General features: G+C 42.2%; 1 protein-coding gene and 1 long non-coding RNA gene across 3 annotated transcripts in view; one reads left to right on the top strand and one right to left on the bottom strand.

Annotated features, from left to right (window-relative positions):
* CCBE1 (collagen and calcium binding EGF domains 1) overlaps nucleotides 1–24,217 on the bottom strand; it is a 228,529-nt gene that overhangs the window by 156,292 nt on the left and 48,020 nt on the right. The window lies entirely within an intron of this gene.
* Nucleotides 8,605–23,534, top strand: LOC311521421. The gene is made up of 3 exons (XR_014711897.1): nucleotides 8,605–8,878; nucleotides 9,043–9,095; nucleotides 23,287–23,534. It is a non-coding gene; the product is annotated as an uncharacterized lncRNA (long non-coding RNA).

Consider the following 24,217-nt stretch of genomic DNA (forward strand, 5'->3'; position numbering starts at 1 on the left):
TAAAATCCTGGCAACAAAGCAGAAGACTACAATCCTCATTCACTCTAAACAAACACGTGTGCGCACACACACACTTGAGATCCTCATCTTTTCATGATTGCACAGGGAAGTATGGGAGAGCAAGACTTGACAGAGTAGCTTCAGGACTATAGCTAGGTGAGTTTTCAGATTAAGCTTTTTTCACCAAGAAATGCATTTTCGAGTTGACCAAAACATTTAATGAATTCATGTGAAATTCTCCAGGCTGTTTTAGCTGAAGAAAAAATTCCAAAAAAAGCTAAAGCTTTTTTCTTTGACATTTTCAAAATGAAAAGTTTCAATGCCTCAAAATTTTAACTTCCATTTTATTTTTAAAAATTTTAAAAAAAATTATTTCGGGTCAAACTAAATGTTTCGTTCAACTAAAAAATAAGTTTTAAATTTTTTTTGGTTCAGCCACTGAACAAAACAATTTAACTATTTGCACAGCTCTACTCGGGACCTCTGCTCTTCTTAGTGTATTGCAAAATTCCTGTTCTTTCTCCAAGAGGACAAAACACTCCATCACTCTTACAGTGCTTCCCTCTGGTGGCCCATTAGTGGAATAGTATGGTTTGCCAGTGGCCTCAACAGAGGCCCTTTGAGCCTCCTGACTGGAGGAGAAGATGCAGTGGGGAAATGTACTACCTCAGAGAGAAGAAGAGGAACTAAATGAAGATAACATCAGAGGACAAAAGAAATGTTTGCTTAGAGGCTCTAAATAAACACAGGCACAGGGATGTGCCAACACAATAAAAAATGCACAAGGCAAATTAAAAAGCCTCTCCAGGTTAAAAATGCTGCTTCTTGTCTCAGCCTTTATCTTGCAGTGGAACGAAGCTACAAAACAAAAGCCTTCTTTTGTAAAACTAAAACCAGACACATTTGGAATTTTGTGAGGGTTTTGACAACATGTGTAATGGGTGGGTTCAACACTGAATTCATGCCAACAGCACAAATCACAAAAGCTTAGTTTCTGTTTTTTTCAAATAAACCTTGCTGAACATGGGCTGGTTCTCTTTATTTGATTGAATATCAAAAATAAAACCTGTGCTAATATGATACATATGATAGAAAGGTTTTAGAATCATTTCAATTTTTGGAGGCTAGTCAAAAGTTTGAAATTAAAAAGGCTAATAACACTTCAGAAATCTGCAGCACTGGGGCTGGGGATGATCATTCTTGGCTTTAATGCGAATACTGAAAAAAAGCAGAAAGCTTCTCCAACTCACTGCATGATCTGGCTTCAGAATCCTAGTCTTCTAGAAAGCATACAAACATTCAAATGTATAACGAATATCTGCAGTTCCACCCACATGAGATTCCTTTTACTGTACCTTGCTGAAAAAATGGCAATATTTATGCCAAGCTAGGAAAAAGAATGGTTGTTGATTTAGCTTTCCTCACTCCCATAAGGAATGGAGTATGGTCTACTGGCAATGCATCCTTTAAGGCAAATTCACAAAGGTTAGTGGTGACTCATGCTGTACCCATCACAGTTGTTTGCATACCCAGTGCACGCAGCTCTCCCATTTGTTCATAAATAAGCATTTGCACATGCAAGATAAGTTGTTACATACAAATTAACTTCTGTGAATATTCCGTTTTTTAAAATTCAGATTTCCACGACCTGTTTTGAAGGCACAAATGTGTGGTTCTGTGTGAAGGGTGTCAGTGCAAATTTTGTGGGCACACCTGAGGTGCCAGTCTGAAAATTTGGTGGCCAGTTGCAATGGTGATTTTTTGGTGCCGATATGGAAGCTGTTCTTCCAGAATCTAGTGAGACTACAAATTATTTCATGGACAGTAGCCCAATGAACAGCTAGAGAGAAAAGTGATTTTTCATCCACAACTGACCAGGGCTAAATTTGACCTAAAGTATCAAGAGCCCATTTATAAATCTTCTGAGATATCCAGTCCCCTCTTTGCTGCATACTAGCTTTATAGAGTTTATGGGATGACCCAGGATTACTAGTATGTACTACTATTTAAGCAAGCTGAATTCAACAAGTTTAACGAGGCTCAAGATCACAGCAGGATGTAGAGACTGTCAACCAGCACTTTGAATTTCCTCATGTGGGTTTAATTTTGGTCATTTATCCAAGGTCACAGAGGCCTGTTCACACCCCTAGCATGCATGCACAGAACCCAGGCAGCATCCTGCCTTAATTGCTCACTAGGCATGAGGGGCTAGTGCAGGCAGAAGCTCTCCAGACACCAAAGCAGCAAGACCAAATGAAAAGGAGGACTTGTGGCACCTTAGAGACTAGACAATTTATTTGAGTATGAGCTTTCGTGAGCTACAGCTCACTTCATCGGATGCATACCGTGGAAACTGCAGCAGACTTGTTTCCACGGTATGCATCCGATGAAGTGAGCTGTAGCTCACGAAAGCTCATGCTCAAATAAATTGGTTGGTCTCTAAGGTGCCACAAGTCCTCCTTTTCTTTTTGCGAATACAGACTAACACGGCTGTTACTCTGAAGACCAAATGAGTCTGGAGTATGGGCAAGCCCCCAACACTATCCTCAAGGCATCTGCCAGTTTCCAGCAACAGGCAATGGGGAAGCACGTCAACAGGTTAGGATGCTGGACAACATCACCCCACAGTGCTCCCGGAAGACTTGCTGCCTGCCCCTTTTCTACACAATTCGCAGGATGCTTCCCCTGGGCTGCTTTAGCACTGCAGCTTCTCAGGAGAGGAGCGAACAGCAGGACTTTGCCCTAACCAATTTAATGTTCACACCACTTCTGAGAGGCAGGTATTATCCCCTCCATTTTAGAGATGGTAAAACTGAGGTAGAAAGTTTGCCCAAGACCACCAAAGGTAGCCCATGTATAAGCTGGAATCGGAACTGAGAAATCCCTCTGCCCTCACAAGCACACATCTCTCTGCTATTCACTGGGTCCTGAGGTAGGCTTACCAACTTTCAAATTGCACAAAACGGAACACCTCTGCCCCATCCCTGTCCTGCGCTTCTCCAGGGCCCCACACCTGCTCGCTCCATCCCCCCTCCCTTCGTCGCTTGCTCTCTCCCTCACTCACTTTCACCGGGCTGGGGCAGGGAGTTGGGGCGTGGGAGGGATGAGGGCTCTGGCTGGGGGTGTGGGCTCTGGGTGGGGCCAGAAATGAGGGGTTCAGGGTGCAGGAGAGGGCTCTGGGCTGAGGCAGAGGGCTGGAGCATGGGGAGGGGGGTGAAGGCTCCAGCTGGGGGTGTGCGCTCTGGGGTGGGACCGGGGATGAGGGGTTTGGGGTGAAGGAGGCAGCTGGGGCAGGGTGTTGGGGAGGGTGCGGGCTCCGTGAGGGAGTTTGGGTGTGGGAGGGGACTCCGGGCCGGGCCAGGGGGTTGGGATGCGGAAGGGGGTTCAGGGTGCAGGGGCCTGGCAGCACTTACCATGGCTCCCAGAAAGTGGCTACCAGGTCCCTGCAGCCCCTGGATGCATGGGCAGCCAGGGAGGCTGCTCACACTTCCCTTGCGCCCACAGGAGCAGCCCTCGCAGCTCCCATTGCTCGCAATTCCCAGCCAATGGGAGCTGCGAAGCCGGCCCTCTGGGTGGGGGAAGTACATAGAGCCTCCCTGGCCTCCCACTTGTCTAAGGGCTGCAGAGACCTGGCAGCCATTTCAGGGAGCCATGTGGAGCTAGGGCAGGCAGAAAGCCTGCCTTAACCCTAGGCCCCCACTGCGCCATCGACCAGAGCTGCCAGGGTTCCAGTCGAAAACCGGACGCCTGGCAACCCTATCCTGAAGCAATGCATTTGAAGCCAATGGGAAGGCTCCCATTGACTTCAATGGGTGCTAGATCAGTCCCAAAGCACTATACCCATAGAATCATAGAATATCAGGGTTGGAAGGGACCTCAGGAAGTCATCTAGTCCAACCCCCTGCTCAAAGCAGGACCAATCCCCAACTAAATCATCCCAGCCAGGATTCAAGAACAGTATTCCCAACCACAAGAATTCAAAAATCATGAGTCAGGCCCATCAAGAAACATGAGGTTGCCTTAAAAATCATGAGGTTTTTAAATGAATAAATGTAGGGTTCTTTTTATTTACCACCTGATGTTTGAGCCTTTATGGTTCACATTTTTCGAACCCCTCACTGCAACCATCAGGGCTAGAAACCCCCCCCCCTTTTTTTAAATGAAAGCTGAGATGTCTCATAACAGCATGACTCCAGGAGCTGGGGCTTTAAGAAAAGCACCAGATACCATAAGATTTATGATAAAATTGTGAGGGGCAGCAACACTGTCATAGTCAAGGCAGGGACTTTCCTAATTGTTCTCCGCAGCACAGATTCCACATCCCATGCTAGCCTCCTTGTATTCAGCAATCTGCCAGCTGGTATCACAATCATTTATCAATGAAAACCTTTCAATCCTCCACAGACAATTCCGACGTTGCTTTTAGCACACACCCGACTCAAATCATTTTAAATCGCCTCCCTGAATTATGCTACACTCTGGCCATTTAAATTGACTTAACTATTCAGAGTAAAATAAACCATAGCCCTAGAATAACATTGGAAGATTAGAAAAAATGAACATCAGAAAATGAGAAGATGTATCTGTTTTGTCTTAACTGCATAATCCACTTCTAGTATGAATTTGTAAAAGACAAATCTGGATGAAGATCTTTTAAATAAGCCAAGAATAATAAAAGGGAGTAAAAGAATGACAGCCTGCATTACTTAATCCAATACTTTTAATCATACCTCGGGGTGTTCTCCCACTTTGAAGCACTGTGTTTCTTTCTTTGAAAACTTATGATTTTAAATGTATTTCATTTTCAAGCATCTGAAAATAATTAGGAAACTAAAACAGATTGTCAACTTGCAAATTATACATGTGCTTCAAATGTCCATAAAGATCAAACATTTAAAAACAGGATGACAGTGGAACTGGAAAAAAATCTGTATATAAAGAGAACAGATTATTCATCGGTTATTTAGTTCTGAACAGTATCTGGAGAGTCAGGCTATCCAAGTGGACTCTTTGTCCTGATTAAAATCAATTTCCAGTTATTAGAAGATGCTGTTTTCAATATTAGTGCAGTCATCTAGGAGTTTGCACAGGTGTGTTGAGCTCATCATGTGGTTGGCAGACTTGGACTTAGAAAGGGGCACACAATGTGCATTGGGATAGATTAATCATGCAACCTGCCCATGGCTCATGGCAGAGGTACCTGTGAGATGTAGAGTCAACATGAGACATCCACACACAAATACATATTCACTTCATCCACCTGAAGACATTCCATTTAAGCAGGGATCATTTCACTGCCTATCATTAGAATGAAGGCTCTCATATACTGCAGTACTGGCCACTGTATAGGAACTAAACAGATAGACAAATTCCTTGGGAGATTAAAAGTGCTCTTTAAGTCTGACTCAATTATATGACTTGTACCATGCAACATAAATAGCTAGCGATTCTTAAGGAACTCCAAAGGCTTTTTTCAAACTTTGGCACACAATTCTAGATTCTGCCCATCCCCATCAAATTGGCATTTAGGCCTAGGCATGTGCTTCAGCATGCGCTGAACTTTAAGCACGTGAGCAGTCGCAATGATGTGAAGCATATGCTTAAGTGCTCTGCTGGATTGGGACCACAACTTTTTTCCCCAGCAAAAAATGCAGCATCGGCAATAGCAAAATGTTTTACCAAATTATGTCTGTTTTGCCAAATTGTTTTAGTTGGGGGGGGGGGGAGGGAGAGAGAGCAGGAGACACTAAAAAACCAAAAAAAAGAAAAAATCCAAGAAAACCTAAATGTTTTGAAACAAAACTTAATTTGTTGGTTCAAATTGACTTTTCATTTCAAACTTTCCTTTAATTTTATTAAAAATCAAAAACATTTTAAAATAGTCAGAAATGAAACAAAAATTTCAATTTTGTAAAAAAAAGAACAAAACAAAACAAACCCCCCCACACACAAAGCCCCCCAAACTTTTCACTCAACCCCAGATATTTTTTTTAACTTTTTTTGTTCACACCGTTTTTTGAAAAATGTTATTTTCATTTCAATCCAAAACAATTATTTTCTGATTTTTTGGACAGCTTATTTGCTCAGCATTATTCATCAGGAATGTTTGGGCATCTTTTTTTTTTTTTTTTAAATTGAGACAAAATTTTCCCCCTCCCCTTTTTCCCCATCCCAAATTGTCATGAATTTAAATCTCTGCTCTCCTTTGGACTATACTCTGATTAGAAGTAGATTCTGCCCTCTGATATTCATTTTCCAATTAAGTTCAGTGGATCCCAGTGCAGAATTTCACCTTTAGTTTACTTGGCCATTCATGTAGGCAATCTGACCTTTCATGGACATAACACCAGCATTTGGTCCTTTATGTCTTTTAACCAAGATTAGTGAACTTGGGTATCCAATTTGCTACACCTTAAAGTGGCCTAGATTTCAGTAAGGGCTCAGCACCCAACCTCTAACAATCAGGCCCATTTCAATGACACAAAGTAGGTACTCAAAAATCAAGGCAAAATTACTAGCTATCTTTGAAAATCCTGGCCACACTGAAATGACACAAGACACCTTTTACAGAACATCTAATTTGAAGTGCACTACACCCTTCCCTGGGACGCACTCAATTTACTAAATCTTTTGAGCAGACTCAATAACACCATGTGAAACATAATATCTGTTTCTGAGTTTTTCCTGATATGCCTGTACTATATTTGAGTAAGCCAACTCTGGTTTTAGATTTACAAAGATTAAATTACAGGATGATTTCTTCTCTGTCTCTTTTTTTTTTCCCTCCCATATACTGACTGGTTCAGTAATTTTATTGTTTATTGCCCTTCTGGGGTTAAGTCAAAAGGTCTCAGCTGTAGTTCTTATGTTAGCTACCCTCTGCTTAAGCTTGGAAAGGTCCTGAGGTACTCAACTGCTCAGTGCAAAATATGGGGCTAGACTGCTGTAAAGGCACACACAGACTCAAGAAGCCCAGTGCCTCTGACGGTGATAGGAGGGCTTTGGGCCACAATATCCCTGCAACACCCTCTTATGTTTTACACTCTCCTTTCCCCTTGCACCCTTCTCCTGGCTGGTGTGGGCAGGAGTGGGAAACAGGGCGACACTCCTAACCCTCACCACCCACTTTTGGAGCCTAGTACCTGGGTAAGTGTTTGACTTGGGCAGTCTTTGCATGCAAGTACTGTGATCATAACGAGCACCTAGGCACTTTGCCCAGCCACCTCTACATCATGTGTAGACTGTATTTATACAGTCTGAACTTACTCCCTTCCTGTAGTTTCAAATTCTGAGCAACAAAAATTACAGTACGATGATAACGTTCAGCTCACACCTTCTCTTCAAGACTGGCTGTTCCTCCCTCAGATTACTCAGCCCACAGCCTAGATCCTCTCTCTAGAAAGCCAATAGAATCTCCTCATCCCTTTCTCAACAGAAAGAACACCTGCCAACAGGGTGAGGTTTCAGGCAAACCCTGCCAGCCTGTTACATGCCCCAACACAAGAACATACAGGGAGCTTTCCTTCCCCACCTTGTGCAGCCACAATCAGGCCTGCAGTGTTCTCCTAATTTTAATCCTGAAGATTTTTATAGATATCTTGGTGGGATACTTTATCTTTAACAGGTAACAACTGCTGGGTATCATAATTTACACAGGGTTCAGTCCTTACTCAATAGGAGTTTTGCCTGACTAAAGGCTGTGCAAGGACTTCAGGATGCACCCATACATTGCAAAATAGTCATATGGTGATGAAAAATAAGCTATTAGGTACAAGAACTATCATTTAATAACAACAATGCACTACTTTTTATACAGTACCTAGCAGAGTGGGATCCCAACATGACTCAGGTCTCTTGGAGCTCATACTATATAAATGTTTCATAATACCAAATAACAGTGATGAGCCAGATTCCCCATTGCCCTACACCTCATACAGTCAATTACACCTCATACAGTCAATTACGTGCAAGGTAAAGCACAAGTAAATCAGCATGAAAGTGATTTACCCACTTTGCATTGATATAACTGACCACAAAGGTGCAGGACAGCAGAGAATCTGGTCCAAGAGTAACTCTAATGGAGGCAACAACATTAACATCCACTTAGCTGAGCTGGGGGTCTGTTAATGCTGTCAAAAGAGATACTGAGAGTCAAATTCTGTACCCAGTTTCACTGGTGTAACTATAGTATGGTCACTCTAGATTTACACCAAAGAACTTTGGCATATGTCAAAAATACACTCTGCATATGAAGTACTTTCTTGTTAATGAAAAATATATCTGTCACGTTCTACACCTCGTGGGAACACCCTACACCCCCATGTTCTTCCTTAGAATATGATTGTGCGATATCCAATGCAAAGTTTGTCATGTTGGGTGTTTTCAGAAGGCTCATGATGTACTGAGCATTGTTATGGTAATGTTATAGTAATTGTTGTTATAGTAATGTTATAGGTTGTAATTTCACGTATATAGTTATGAGGCTGAAAACGTGTCCTCATGGCTTAAAGCAAGCCCAGGCAAAAACTCCCCAAAAGCATAGGGGCAGTTCACACCTCATCAGGGCATGTATGAGACAAATCCAGCCCAGCCTCACAGGAACAAAGGACACCGGCCTAGGCAATAACAAAGGATCTGTTGGACTCCCGAGTGAGTCATCCCCCTTCCTTTGGTCAGTTTCGGACTGCGATGAGGTAATGCTCAGCTGACTCTGAAGGCGGGCGGCAAAGCCAAGAGGGAAGAAAGAACAGGATAAAAGGGAGAGACGTTTGCCATGCTCTTCCTCTCTCTTCTGCCTCCATCTACAGACATCACCACCAAGCAACTGAAGCGCTGATCAAAGAGGGAGCCTGGCTGAAGGGCAACCAGCCAACCTGTGGTGAGAAGCATCTAAGTTTGTAAGGGCACTGAAAGTGTTAAAATCAGCTTAGAATGTGTTTTACTTTTATTTCATTTGACCAAATCCGCCTTGTTATGCTTTGACTTATAAATTTAAAATCTATCTTTATAGTTAATAAATCTATTTGTTTATTCTACCTGAAGCAGTGCATTTGGTTTGAAGCGTGTCAGAGACTCCCCTTGGGATAACAAGCCTGGTATGTATCTATTTCTTTGTTAAACTGATGAATGCATTGTGACAAAGTTCCTCCTCTGCCCTGGTGGGTCCTGCGCTTATTGGTGGATTTGCTTGCCACAGAGGTTCACAGCAGCCCTCAGTTTGGCCACTTTTGCTAGTGGCTCAAACCTGCTGTCCACTCAGCTAACCTCATTACTGGCCAGCATGGGGGGGAACAGAGAACAATCCCCGCAGTCTCTGTGCCCCACCTAGTGGGTCGGGGACAGGCCAGATCCCTTTCCAATTTAGGGCTTCCCTTCTGGTGTTTCTCAGAGACCAGGACAACTCCTCCTGTGTCTGATAAGGAGTTAGGGAGATGGCGGGAACCCGGGTCCACCCTCTGCATGGGGTTCCAGCCCAGGGCCCTGTGGATAGCAGCTGTCTACAATGTTCCCTGTATCAGCTGCGTGACAGCTACAACTCCCTGGGCTACTTCCCCATCGCCTCCCCCCGGCACCTTCTTTATCCTCACTGTAGGATCTTCCTGCTGAAGCCTGATCACACTTGTACTCCTCAGTCCTCCAGCAGCATACCTTCACTCCTTGCATGCCCTCCTACTAACTGAGGGGGGGTCCTTTTTAAACCAGATGTCCAGATTAGCCTGCCTGCCATAATCGATTCTAGAAAGTTCTTAATTGGCTCCAGGTGTCTTGATTAGCTTGCCTGTCTTAATTGGTTCTAGCAGGTTCCTGATTACTCTAGGGCAGCCCCTGCTCTGGTCACTCAGGGAACATAAAACTGTTTATCCAGTGGCCAGTATATTTGCTTTCTACCAGACTCCTGTACCTCACTGGTCTGGATCCGTCACAGCATATAAGCTTGTAGCATTCAGTGAGCATAACTGGACACTGCAAGATGGAGGTTTCTAGGTTGTGTCTGGGATCAGAGATATTGGCTAGTGTCATTTGGTTGCACAATCCAAGCACCTTACATGCCAGAGGCTGTGCGTGAACAGCCCAGGAGTGGGGGTTTTCACAGCAGAGCAGGGTAAGACTGGCTCCCAGAGTCAAGGATTTGAGTGACCTAGCAGATCACCAGCCCAGATAACACCTGGGGAATGTCACAATATCCTTGTGTGCTTTTTTTCAACCCTTATACATCAAACTTTGTTTTAATTTACTGCATGCTTAAAGAGGCTGTTATGACATCCTATAACAAATTGTCTTCAAATAAAGTAGTAAACATTCTTTACTCCTAAACGATATATACCATATGTTGGCCTAGCCATGCATTCCTTGTGGCCAGCTAAGTATTTATAAAAGTTATTCTCAATCTCATACGATATGATAACAAACCAACCTTTGGTGGGGGTAATTTATAATAATGTGTCACTGGCGAGTTTAATTTCAAAACACTTTAACTTTTGTAATTTTAAAGAAGGCCCACTTTTGTTGGACTTTTCCCTACTTTTTTAATGATTTATTGCTGGTACCATATCACAGCTGTACAAAGAAACATTCTACATCCAAAAATAGTAGCAAAATAGCTAAGTTGTCATGCGAATTCTGGTTAAACTTATACCTAGTGCATCCCTCCACTCTGGAGAATGGAGAATAGACAAGATGCCATTTGATAAAAGGGATAAACATGATCCTTGCTGTGACAATTTGGGAAATTTGTCTATTTAAAAGTTATGAATTCTGGTTGATTTTACAAAATTGCTCTATTGTTGAATGCCTCAGTGTGTACTGAATAAGCAATTTGCTAACATGGTTTGTGTCATGTACAATCCCCAACCTGGGCTAGGTAGGTGCTACAGAAAAAAGGAAGGGTCATTCACCTGAATGATCTTTCATTCAGGTAGAAGCACCTTAGACCAATGGGACGGCTCCCCAGGTTGTCTGCAGGGGGTGGGGTTGGAGCAGTGGAAAACCTCCAGCAAAACAGAAGGGGGAAAAAAGGGTGTTAAGAGCTGCTCTTAAAAAGGTCCATGCTCACCTTTTGACTACCAGACCTGAATAAGCAAAGGGGAGCTAGAAGCATGAGTCACAAGATAGATTAGTCAGAGCCGTAACCAGGAAGAGAAACTGAGCTGGAGGAGTGGGGTCCAGAAGGGGACCCAGGACCCGTGAAAGGCACTGACTAAAACCCAAAGAATGTTCAAGAGCGGTGAGGACTTTGAGTGAAGAAACCGTGTACAACTGTTTATTATTTTGCCTAGATTTGTGTATCTCATGTGATTTGTCTGTGAGGAAAGTGTGATTGGTTTAGAAATTCCTCTGCAAGTCTGTGCATTGCTTGCTTCAACTATCACGTCCCTGAAAGGCTAAACCATAGAGTACTCATGGGGGGTGAAAGTCTGTGGACGAAGTGTTTGAGGAGTCAGTACTGGTCCTGTGGGCTGAGGGCAGTCTATTCCCTACAAGTGGTACCAGACAGAGAGACAGGTGTGTGCCCAGGAATTGTGTCAAAGATGCCAATACCTGTGACTGGACCCTGGAGCATTTAGAAGCACATGGCTCCAAACCAGTGCTGAGAGAATTTTTTCAGATGAATAGTTTATTCAACAAAAAAATGTAGTTTCCATCATGTGGAAACTATTATTGAATTTGACCCAATTTGTTCTGATCAGCTTCAGAAAAGTAAAAAAAGAGAGAGTATGGACATGAGATAGGCAGGTACTCTGGCCCCAGGGCAAAAGGTTGATATGTAGAAAACACACATTTGAATTCCCACTCTGAAGCAGGGAGTTGAACTCAGGTTCTCTCTCTGTCCGGTGAGTGCCCTAACCATCAAGCTTTTGGCTAGTCTACTCTCAGTTTCTCCTATTGAAGTTGTTCCATTTTTATACATATTTAACTATTCACTGGGTCCCCAGCCTGCTGATGAAGGCACGCACTGGGGAGGTTCGAGATGTGGAGTCAAATCCCCCCTCTAAGTCAGTCAGAGAGAAGATATGAATCCACACTTCCTACTGACCAGGAAAGTCCCTTCATCACCAGGCTAGAGAGTCAGTCTCACTTCTTCTACTTGGCCCAGTGCATATTTAGGTATATATACAAAGGGGAGCTTCAATGGGAGAGAATGAGAGGCACCCACCCCAGAACAGCCTATAGCCTGGTGGTTAGGCTGATCACGGGCGGGGGCACAGAGGAGGGGACAAGACCCTCCTCCAGAGTAGGGTTTCAAACCTGGGTCTCCCACATCCCAAGCAAGTGCCCACTAGGGCACATGGACACACACGCAGAGTTTTCTGATGCGGACTACAACGAAATGGACTTTTCTGATCTGTTGACAAATTCTGAAGGTTTTTGTAACTGACCCTAATATTTTTTTCCTGAGTTTTCAGTTTGCTCTCCACAGTAGCATAACTAGGAATGGAAATGTGGGTGGGCTCCAACTTATGGTGGATGGGCAACATCCAAAACCTGAGTACCCACCTTCAGGATGCATGGCTTAATAAAATAAATAAATAAATAAACAAACAAGCCTGTTTGTTGTTAAATATATATAAATATACTTAAACTTGGCATTCACACAGGCTCAGATTTGAGTGGGAGCTAAGGCCCAGGCAGGCCCACCCATGGCTATGGCCCTGGCTGTCTGAACAAAAAAACAAACAAACAAAAAAATAATTCACCCAGCTCTAGTCCAAACACCACCCCCTTTGGCGAGTGTCCAGCCGGGGGGCTGTACCAGGTCTGTGACACTTGCATAACACTTTTAATCAACCAAACCGAACCACACTGTGGTTCAACTAATACTTTAGTACAGTAGCTGGAACAAAATTCATGCATATGCAGAAAGACAGCTGTCCCAGTGCAGCACCGTTGTTATACTCCACTCTGATTTCCTATTTAACCACTGAGTCCTCCAGAGTAATGCCATAAAGAGGTTCATTTGGGGATAGGCTGTGGGTTATGGAACACAGTGAGAGGATTTTAGCACATAACTGTCCGAGCTGGCCACTCCAAATCTCACACAGCTTAGTCTTGTTCCTGGGAGGAATAACATGCTTGGATGTTCTCCATGGGCCTGTGCTCAAGACAGATTTTGCAGTAGTAATAAATCCCAGTATGGGTCATCAGGAATGGGGACCCAACCCAGGACCTCTGGATTTTAAAGCATGAGCTGTGACTGCCTGACCCACTTCTGTTAGACAAGACTGTAGCAGGTTTATCAACCTCTATCTGCAGCTCAACCATCACTAGGAGGGAATGGAAATCCAGATCCATAAAGGGACTTAGGCACATAAAACCCAGATTTAGTTGCTTAAGTGCTAGTTTTTCGCACCACTGCAATCCACAAAACCCCTGCTCAGATGCCACCTAAAGTCACTTGGTGCCTAAATTTTCACTGTAGAAGTCCCATTAGCACCCTATGTTTCTGCCTCTCTGGGCATGGATACTGCTGCCTAAAGTAGACCTACAGCTGCCTACCTCACATCTAAACTCCAGCGCAATCCTCAAACCAGCAAGAGAGAGGCAGGGTGACGCCTATGTTGACTATGGGGTTCAATCCAGTAGGCATGCTCTGGGCACACCCAACTCCACATACTATGTTTAAGTCCTTTTGTAGATCCAGGTGAGAGTGCCACACTGTATGGATGTGAGTTACACAAAATTGTGAAAGCCCATTTTGACAAACTCAACTTGGGGCTTTAGTTTGGCCTGTACAAAATAATCTTCTGACACAAGCCCACCAGCCATGCATATGTTGTGCCCTCTGTCCAGTACTGGCCCATTGTGACCACCTTTTTTCCCCTCTTGCGCTTCCCTGAAATTTTCTCTTAGACATGTGTATTTTTTGGTTTTGTTGTTTACATTTTATTTATTTGTTGTGACCACAATAAATAAAATGTGCTGAAATCCCTGGGACAGTCAAAGAGTAAGGGACTGCTCAGTGTGAGTAAGTGTGGCAGAATAAGGCCTTTTATTTGCAAAAAGACTGTCCTGTGTACACCTCCCATTACCACTCATGCAGACCACCTTCCCTCCCACTTACAGTCAGTGGGGCAGCTACTGCCATTGATTACATGGAAAAATAGGATTGTGGATATGTAAATATGTATAATGGGATTTGACAGCTAGAAGCAAGGAGAGTCAGCATCATGTAACCGGGCAGATCTCCAGAGACCATATGTTAGAGAAACTCTACTTCTGGGGTTGTCCATTTGAGTTAAACATGTGCATTATGCCGAGGGAATTTCATTTGCATTGAACATGGAATGTTAAAGATTTATGTTAAAATGTGTAGGTGATTATTTTGCTTTCTTCCTTTATTTATTTTTTGTTGCCTGGAATACTCACTGGGAATTCTGAAACTAAATTTTAATTGGAAAAAAATGGTATAATTGTAGCCAAATAAATGTGGGCATATGCTGTTAAACAATGAAGTTAGATGTGTGCCGATTACATACCCATTTAGACAAAAGGGCAGGTTTATTATTAGACCTTCAGATTCCATGCATCCCAATTTAAATATTATAATCTAAAATATTTGGAAAGGTTTGTGTAGTCTGGTTTAACCTATGGTTAAGGAACATTTGATAAAGTAAATGGCTGATCTTTTTCTTGAGCATCATCCTGTATAATATACCTACACGTACACAAGAAATAAAGGAACTGTATTCCTCTTAGGCTAATGCTCCTTATATCTCGATACTTAGCTTGGTAAAATGGAAAAAAAATAGAAATATAAGAAAAGTGACTTCATTTTGAACAGAGAAAAGTACCAGTTGCCAGGAAGGGAAGAGCTCGTCTCTGTTTCGTTGGAGGTGGGTCATAGGGCAACAGGTGGAATGAAAAGCCTCAAACAGAAAAACCTTTATGTCATGCTTCTTTAGAGGTTTCTTCAGGCAGGTTTAAATCATGGACTGTGTCACACAGCGTTGGCCTTTGACTCTCACTAACTTCTGTCCTGGGGCACTTTACCACACAGGCTTTTGAGATTTTTAGGCCTATAAAGCTCTACAATATGTGCTCATTTGAAAGTATTACTACATAATTTCACTGCAGGACAGGGTTACAAAGGTTGAATCTAAATCCTGATTACCCAGAGTCTGAACACTTCACAAGCTTTCCCGTAACGAATCAAGATACACAATTTTACAGCGCAGCATACAGTAGGCTACATCAGAACAGTCTTATCACAAAAGATATTTAATTGAAATGAGACACTTGGACTAATTAGGCTTTTTAATAGACTAATTATAGATCATACAACTTACTGGAAAGCAAAATGTAGCTAGGATTTATTTAATCTTTTTTGATTAAATCTCTTATAAATTCTAAACTTTTGAATTAAGCCCTCGGCTCCAGAGCTCAAATTAAACCATTTAAGTGGAGTAGAGATACACTTTGATGGGTCTCCTTACACTCCCTAACATCTGATAAAAGCCCTCGGAATAAACAGTGCCTCTAAATTACCAGCCAGGAACATGCCAAATTTGCACAAGGTGTTCTACACAACAAACACGGTCTATTACCTCTCTTTGTGGAGCTGTAAGATGTTTCGGTGCATTAAATAGCTGATTATTTATAGCACCCAAGCAAATTCTTACTTTTCAGATGGACTCAGATGCTTAACTCTCAAAAGGGAGAACTCTCTCACTTCTACCTCCTTTCTCCCCCCCCCACTCCCACTTTTGGTCCTTACTGCTTTCTTTCCTTGCAGGCATTAGCAGCATGACAGTTAGCAGCCACTCTGTTCACCTCCCATATACACAGTGTTGTGTAAAAAGAAAAGGCGTACTGGTGGCACGTTAGAGACTAACCAATTTATTTGAGCATAAGCTTTTGTGAGCTACAGCTCACGTCATCGGATGCAGTGTTTTGTGACATTCATCACTTCTAGGAAGTGCTAGGAGGGGGATGGATAGTAAACAGCGTAGACTATTGCTGGGGAACAGTTCCACTCTTAAAAGAATGCCACAAGCTGTCACCTTCAGGCCGCAACTAAAACCTCTCCAGCGCATCATCACAGATTTACAACCTATCCTGAAAAATGATCCCTCACTCTCACAGATCTTGGGAGACAGACCAGTCCTCGCTTACAGACAGCCCCCCAGCCTGAAGCAAATACTCACCAGCAACCACACACCACACAACAAAAAAACTAACCCAGGAACCTATCCTTGCAACAAAGCCCGATGCCAATTGTGTCTACATATTTATTCAAGTGACACCATCATAGGACCTAATCACGTTAGCCACACCATCAGGGGCTCGTTCACCTGCACATCTACCAATGTGATATATGCCATCATGTGCCAGAAATGCCCCTCTGCCATGTACATTGGCCAAACCGGACAATCTCTATGCAAAAGAATAAATGGACACAAATCTGACTCATAACATTCAAAAACCGGTAGGAGAACACTTCAACCTCTCTGGCCACTCAATAAAAGATTTAAGGGTGGCAATTTTGCAATAGAAAAGCTTCAAAAACAGACTCCAAGGAGAAACTGCTGAGCTTGAATTAATATGCAAACTAGATACCATTAACTTGGGTTTGAATAGAGACTGGGAGTGGCTGGGACATTACACATATTGAATCTATTTCCCTAAGTTAAGTATCCTCACACCTTCTTGTCAACTGTCTAAATGGGCCATCTTGATTATCACTACAAAAGGTTTTTTTTTCTCCTGCTGATAATAGCTCATCTTAACTAATTAGCCTCTCACAGTTTGTACGGCAACTTCCAATTTATCTGTATGTATATATATATATATATATATCTTCTTACTATATGTTCCATTCTATGCATCCGATGAAGTGGGCTGTAGCCCACGAAAGCTTATGCTCTAATAAATTTGTTAGTCTCTAAGGTGCCACAAGTCCTCCTGTTCTTTTTGTGGATACAGATGAACACGGCTGCTACTCTGGAACCAGATAAAATATGTGTAACTTCATCCCAATTCAGTTTTATTCTCCAACCTTAAATTCGGGGATGGGGGGTGCGGGGGGCAGAGTGGGGACATTACTTCCCACTATATGGGACACGTTCCAGTTGAGGATTCCAAAGCAGTATTATGACTCTACTGAGCAACCAGCAGAGTGCTGAGGTTCATTTTCATAGTCCCCGTAAGTAAAAGAGCTTATGGGTAGACCTGAGGAAATAACTGAGTTTTTGGTTCAGTGGACGCACTAAAAAAATCTGAACAAAATTCAATTTGTTTCAACCTGAAACTGATTTTTTTTTCAGTTTTTCTCACCAAAACGAAAAACTGGGGGAAAAAAGTGTGTTAATGTCAATTCAAATTGACCTGGTCTAAATGAACCATTTTACCTTTAAAAAAAAGAGTCCTCTTTATCAGCTTTAATTTTTTTTTTTTAAAAGTCCATTCTTAGCCCTCATCGTTGAGCAGGAAAATATAAAACGTCAGCCAAATGTACCCCAAGGACTGAAAAAACAAACGGCACATAACAAGTACTTTCTTTTTTAAATCTCATTATTCACTGGGGACGGACTCATGATTTTTGAATGCTTGGACCGGCAGTACTGAACAGTGATGGTATATAGGACATATATCATTGTCTGCACTGAGTGAACATGGAGAACAAACTAATTAAAGAAACCATAAAGGTTCTTTGGGGTTGCACCAAGAACAATCAATAATTAAACACCCACTGTCCCCATTCCTGTGCAACCTAAAGCCTCTAGAATAACTCCTGTGACTGCACCAGCCTCCTGTACTACAAATAGGTTTTCTCCTCCTGCAGTTCTGCATTAACAGCACTCTTTCCCAACTCTCTTTGACTCCTTTGCCCATTAGCTACCTTTGACTCTCTCTCAAAATCCTCCCCCAGTCCTAACCCAGGGTCCCTTTCCATAAAAGGCTTTCCTGAGTTTTTCAGAGAAAAAAAACAAGAAATACCATCTTATCTCCTGTTCTTCAGCAACGCTCCATTCCAACATGGCCTCCCCCTTCTGTTACTGTTGCATAGGCTTGTTTATCTCTAACTGCTACAACCAGCCCCTTGGCTCATCTCCTTCCAGCTACTAATTCCTCCATTCTCATACTTCCTTCTCATTCTCTTCTGGCCAGTTCCCCTCAAAGTACAAGTATTCTTGTATCTCCCCCATCCTCAGAAACTCTACCCTAGATCCTGCCTGACTTCCCAACCACCATGCCATCTCCATCTTCCTTTTGTCTCAAAACACAAACTCCCTATTTACAACCATTCCTGTTCTCCAACGCCACACTGGAGATCCTCCAGCCTGACTTCCACCCATTCACTCTGCCAAAACTGCTCTCATCAAAGTCACGAGTGACTTCTTCCTACCTCAGTCTCAGGGTCTCTACTCCATCTTTCTCCATAGTTGCATCATTTGAGGCTCCATCACTGTCCTCAACCTAAAGGCCAAACTCTACTCTGAACTATGGGTTCCCACTCAATTGAGTGACATTTATGAAACATGGTGGTGGTCTCAGTCCCATTCTTCATGGGGGAGATGGTGTTCATGGCAGCCACGTAAGCACACCCAAAGGGCTTCTATTTATTTATTTATTAATTAGAGTTATGGATGCTCTAAAGAAAATGAGGCCATCTATTTAAGTGCCTAAATATGATTTTTGGCAAATAACTTTAAACACCAAATTTGAATACCGTGGCTCTAGTTTCCACTCACACAACAGCATTTCTCCGTCATGTTCTTCCAAGATGCCCATGAAAACACCTTTTTTCAGACCTCCTCCTTTAAGAAACAGGAGTGTTGGAGATTACAAGGATGCAGTTTCACCATAAGTGAAAACTAAATGTATACAATTCCCTCAGAGAAAAAGTGTTTTGCTTTAATCACAAGGCTACTGAAAGACAGAATTATGCTACAGTTTTCACTTTGGGTTTGTGTGTGAATCTCTGGTAAATGGACAATCAAAACTAAATACTGGGACTAAACAAAACACCAGAACAATTAACCATTGGGTTTAACACATAGATCTCAATTCAGCAAGATATATTAAGCACATGCCTAACTTTAAACTCATAGATAGCCCCACTGGCTCAGTTTACTTGGGCACGGTAGCTGGAATTCAAGTATTAAAATTAGTCACATGCTTCAATATCTAGCTGAACGGGTACCCTCTGCAATATCATTTAACAGAGAACAACTGAATTCAAGACAGACTTGACTAGAGATAAAACAAAAAGCTATGACTCCTGTAGGCAACGTAGAAGTTGCATTTCTCATTGTATGTGCCATTTTCCTCAGTATTAGGGTGACCAGATGTCCCATTTTTAAAGGGACAGTCCTGTTTTTGGAGATTTTTTCTTATATAGGCGCCTATTACCTTCCACCCACTGTCCCGTTTTTTCACAGTTGCTATCTGGTCACCCTACTCAGTATCAGTAACATTAGAGGGTAAGCATTTTTTAAAAAACAATCTGAATTTGCATTAGAATTACTGCCCAAGAGATCATTATAAACGTCCTAGGATTTGCCTGCAGTAGTAGATTGTCTAATGGACATAATCTTATCCAAAAGTAATAGGGCTAACCCGTCACAAAAATAATCAACATTAAGTACATTTGACAGGAGGATTAAGAGTTTATTTGTAGACTCAGCTAATTGCCTGGGATTATCAAGTATTTTTGGTAATATCTCAGCGGAAAGTTAATCTTGCAGTTTCAAGTGTGACTCAAGACCTTGTCAAATGGTTTTTCAAAATTGCATTGAGGATGTGGGGCCAAGATTTTCATCTCCGCAATCATCCAGTTTTCACTGCTTCCTTCACAAATCTCTAATATTGATATGGTACTATAGAGAGGTTTTGTATAAAATAATAAGAATAATAACTAATGGGTCTAAACTTGAAGTCATTACTTAGGAAAAATTTCACTGAAAAGTGAATAAGGACTTTGGGGAATAGCCCAATAATAAATCAATGTCACCAGGAAAGGTCACATCATGAGCCAAATTCTGCCCTTGAACATACCTTAGATTCATATTCCTGTAACTAAGAGGGAAAAAAGTAGCCCTATTTGTGTTGAACATGAGCATTCTGTCTGTCAGGGCAGCCATTCCGTCAGGCAACCTGTCTGTCAAGGCCAGCCATTCTCCATCTCCATAGGAGACAAAAGGTGCCACAAAACAGCCAGCGTAGAACATGTGGACGTAGACCTAAAGCCAAATAACTAATCACACACTTTATAAACCACATTAAAATGCAACATAGACTGTACATGCTCAGGGGGTTACTACATGAAAATACAGATATGATTCCGTGATTCCACTGAAAATCTATGGTAGCAAGAACTATGGATCTTTTTACTCTAATAGAAAGAAGACTTTTGCATCATTACCATTAACAGCAGAACACAGTCTCTGCCTATCCTAGCAGAAAGTAATTTTAACACTGCTCCATATATTTCATCCCTACTACTTTTAGGCTTAGTGGTCCATTGTGCCCTCAACTGCATGGCATGTGTTTTCATAGAAAAATACAGGTACGTTGTTGTTGTTGGTTTGCTTGCTTGCTTGTTTGCTTGTTACAGGAACATAGCAGTTTGGGGAATACAGAAGACTATTTGAAACGTTTCAGTCTATTCAAATATATGGCAGAAATGAAATATTCCTGAAACCATGATTTGAAGAGTAATATCATATGTTCTATAATCAAGAGAAAGTGAAAAAAAATCGTTTAAAATCGCTAAGTCCAAGATGGATGCAGGGATGCTAATTTTTAATATGGTTTATTTTTAATCTTTTCGGAGTTTACAATTTTGACCTTTAACCACATCTACCTGTTTCTTTAAATGCTTATTTTGAGTCACCAAGTGCTGAGACAGTTCTTGTGTAAAATACATGATTTAATATCAAATGGTTTCATGTTCTCCTATATTAACAATCCAGTTAGAGACGCAGGACTAGAAAGACCTATATTGGGATGGGCAAAGAGCAACCAACAGATTGCTGGAATATGGCCCATGGGTGCCAATACAAAGTGGTGGCATGGGCATTGCTGGACTGGAGCTGCTGTTTGGTGCCTGTTTTGACCACCACTATGTTTAAATGGATTCAGAAGTGAGGCTGTAGGCACATGGAGACTGCTTGAAGAAGAGTTCTGAACTCTACCAGACAGATAATTAATAACTGGGACTATGGGGCTGGTCATACTCTGGATACAGATTTTGGGTTTTGCTAATTTTTAATCTCATGTAAATATATGGCTATTATGTTTTTTCCAGCTAAAAGGTATTTGTGGTTTCACATTCCCAAGGACTCTTGAGTGCTTGTGAGTGGAGAAGAATCACCCGTAAAGGTGAACGGGGGATTAAAATTTTAAGTTCCTAAAACCAGGGAGTGAATAAGGTTTGAGGTGGGGGGCTCCAAGACAATTTTATTTATTTTAAAAAGGTATCCTTGGACAGCATTGAATCCAGCCCTTACTATGGTTAATGAGACATGGCACAATGTTTGCTATCATACCATGGTGTTATGAAAATTATACTGTAATTCCTTGCATGGAAAAAATAGCATTAAAATACATAATGTAGTTTCAGCTGTCTTTTAATGAAATGTAGCAGGTGGAAACGAGGCGAGAAGGCACCCTGTGACCAGTCTGCTCTTTGAAGAACACCGTTGAAATTTCATACCGTCTCTAGTTTACTGTCCTAACCCAGACAGTAGCAAGTACCAGACGCTTCGGAGAAGGTACAGAAACCCAGTAACAAACAACCTGGGAATAACTTGCCTATAGGTTAAGATTCTTCCTAACCCCCTCCCCCACGGACCCCCCCCCAGTTAATGGATGCCTATGACTTGAAACATCAGAGTTTGTATCCTAAAGTCATTGTGGATGCTCTCAGCATCCATCTAGATATCCAGCCTTTTTCAGAATTCTATGAAGCTCTTTGCCTCGATGACACTTTGTAACAATGAGTTCCACCATTTAATTATGCATTGTATAAAGCAGCGTTTCCTTTTTATCGGATTTTAAATGGTTGCGTGCAGGTTCATTGAATGTCCCCATTGTTCTCGTCAGTAAGTCCATAGTTTGGACAACCTCTTACCTTGGATTGTGCCCAGCTCCTGAAGTTCCCATTCAGGAAGCTGTTGGAGTGATTTTTCTTCTTTTGGCTGATTGCAGAAAAAGGGATGTTAGAAGTTTGAGCTGCCTTAAAATGTAATTCTAAACTTCTCATACGTAGTGTATGACGCAAAAGGCATTCCGTGTATGGTTTGTCTGAATTTTACTTCTGAGGACAAGTTCAAAATAATGTACTGTGACAGACCCAGACCAGCAGTAGAAGGTACCCAGGAGTACCTGGTAGAAGGCAAATATATGGGCCACTGGATAAACAGTTTTCTTTTCCCTGAGCGACCAGGGCAGGGGCTGCACTAGAGCAATCAGGAACCTGCTAGAACCAACTAAGACAGGCAAGCTAATCAAGGCACCTGGAGCCAATTAAGAACATACTAGAATCAATTATGGCAGGCAGACTAATCAGGACATCTGGTTTAAAAAGGACTTCCCATCAATTAGTGGAGGGTGTGCAAGGAGTGAAAAGGTGTGCTGCTGGAAGACTGAGGAGTACAAGCGTGATCAGGCTTCAGGAGGAAGATCCTGCGGGGAGGATAAAGAAGGTGCTGAGGGGAGGCGATGGGGAAGTAGCCCAGGGAGTTGTAGCTGTAGCTGTCACGCAGCTGATATAGGAGATGTAGACAGCTGCTATCCACAGGGCCCTGGGCTGGAACCCAGTGTAGAGGGCGAGCCTGGGTTCCCCCCAACTCCTGATCGGACACAGGAGGAGCTGACCTGGTCTGTGAGCAACACCAGAAGGGAAGGTCTAATTTGGAAAGGGATCTGGCCTGTCCCTGACCCACTAGGTGGGACAACAGAGACTATGGAGATTGTTCTCATTTCCCTGATGCTGGCCAGTGATGAGATTAGCTGAGTGAACGGCAGGTTTGAACCTCTAGCAGAAGTGGCCAAACTGAGGGCTGCCGTGAATCTCTGAGATGAGCAAATTCGCCAAAAAGCGCAGGACCCACCAAAGCAGAGGAGGAACTTTGTCACAGTACCTAAAGTTATGCCATTACAATAAGATTTACAATAAGGTGCTGTATTTCTTTTTAAAAAAAGAAAAGGAGTACTTAGATGTAAAAAAAAATTCCTAAAATGCCCTATCTGCAGAATTTCCAACAGTATGATCACATATCATCATGTTTGTATAACTGTTATATTTTTTTACCCATTACACATAACTACTGTTTATATTAACAGAAGTTCTCAGCAATATGAAAACATGAAGGAAATAGAATCCTGTATTTGTATCGCTCTGTGTACACATCTTGCTAATTTCCCAGAGGATGAGGAAACTTCATTACAACACAGTTTAAAAAAAAAAAGACAGCATACTAAGACAATTGGTTTCCTAACAGGAGAGCAATTTGTACCAAACTGAAAATGCACAGCTAGACCATGACTGTGGAAAATTATTTAACTCCATGAAACAGTGGCATGCTATAATGCTGTAGAATATATGTTGTTTAAAGATCATGGCACACCATTAAATGTGAGCACTGGCATGAAACCTGTTTTCACTCCGCATTCTCTCACTTTTACTTGTTTAGGAGGCAATTAGATTTTTAAAAAGCCACATCTGATTATACAAGTTCTTTTTGTGACAACATAGGCCATTTACAGAAAAACTTCCGGTTTTACCATTGTAAAGTATAACACACAAACTAAAAATAGCAAATGAGGACCAAGTGCTTTAATAAGAAAATGACTGGCCTTCTGCATCTGAGATTGGAGACCAAGGCTGTAAAAATAGTGGGGTGCTGTTAACTCCAACCCTAGTGTGCAAGAGTCCACCCCACAAAACCATTAACAAATACAGTAATTTGACACAAGCAACAGGTCAGTGCTTGAACAAGCACAAAGGCTGAATTTCACTTCGAGAGAGGGTGGTCCATCTAGGTCACGACTCAGGTCGGTGGGCAGGCAATTTAAGGAGGTGTGCAGCTGCCTGCACATGATGCATGTCCAGAGCGTTTCAAACCCCCAGTTACTCCAGCTCTTTATGAAAAATCATCCAAAGAGACACTAAGGGGCTGATCCAAAGCCCACTGAAGTGAATGGAAAATCTCCCACTGACTATGATGAGCTTTGGATCAGGCTCAAATACAATACTGGGGCTTTCCAAAATATA

The sequence above is a fragment of the Lepidochelys olivacea genome (genome assembly GCF_965140295.1).
Source record: "Lepidochelys olivacea isolate rLepOli2 genome assembly, chromosome: 5".
Taxonomy (NCBI): domain Eukaryota; kingdom Metazoa; phylum Chordata; order Testudines; family Cheloniidae; genus Lepidochelys; species Lepidochelys olivacea.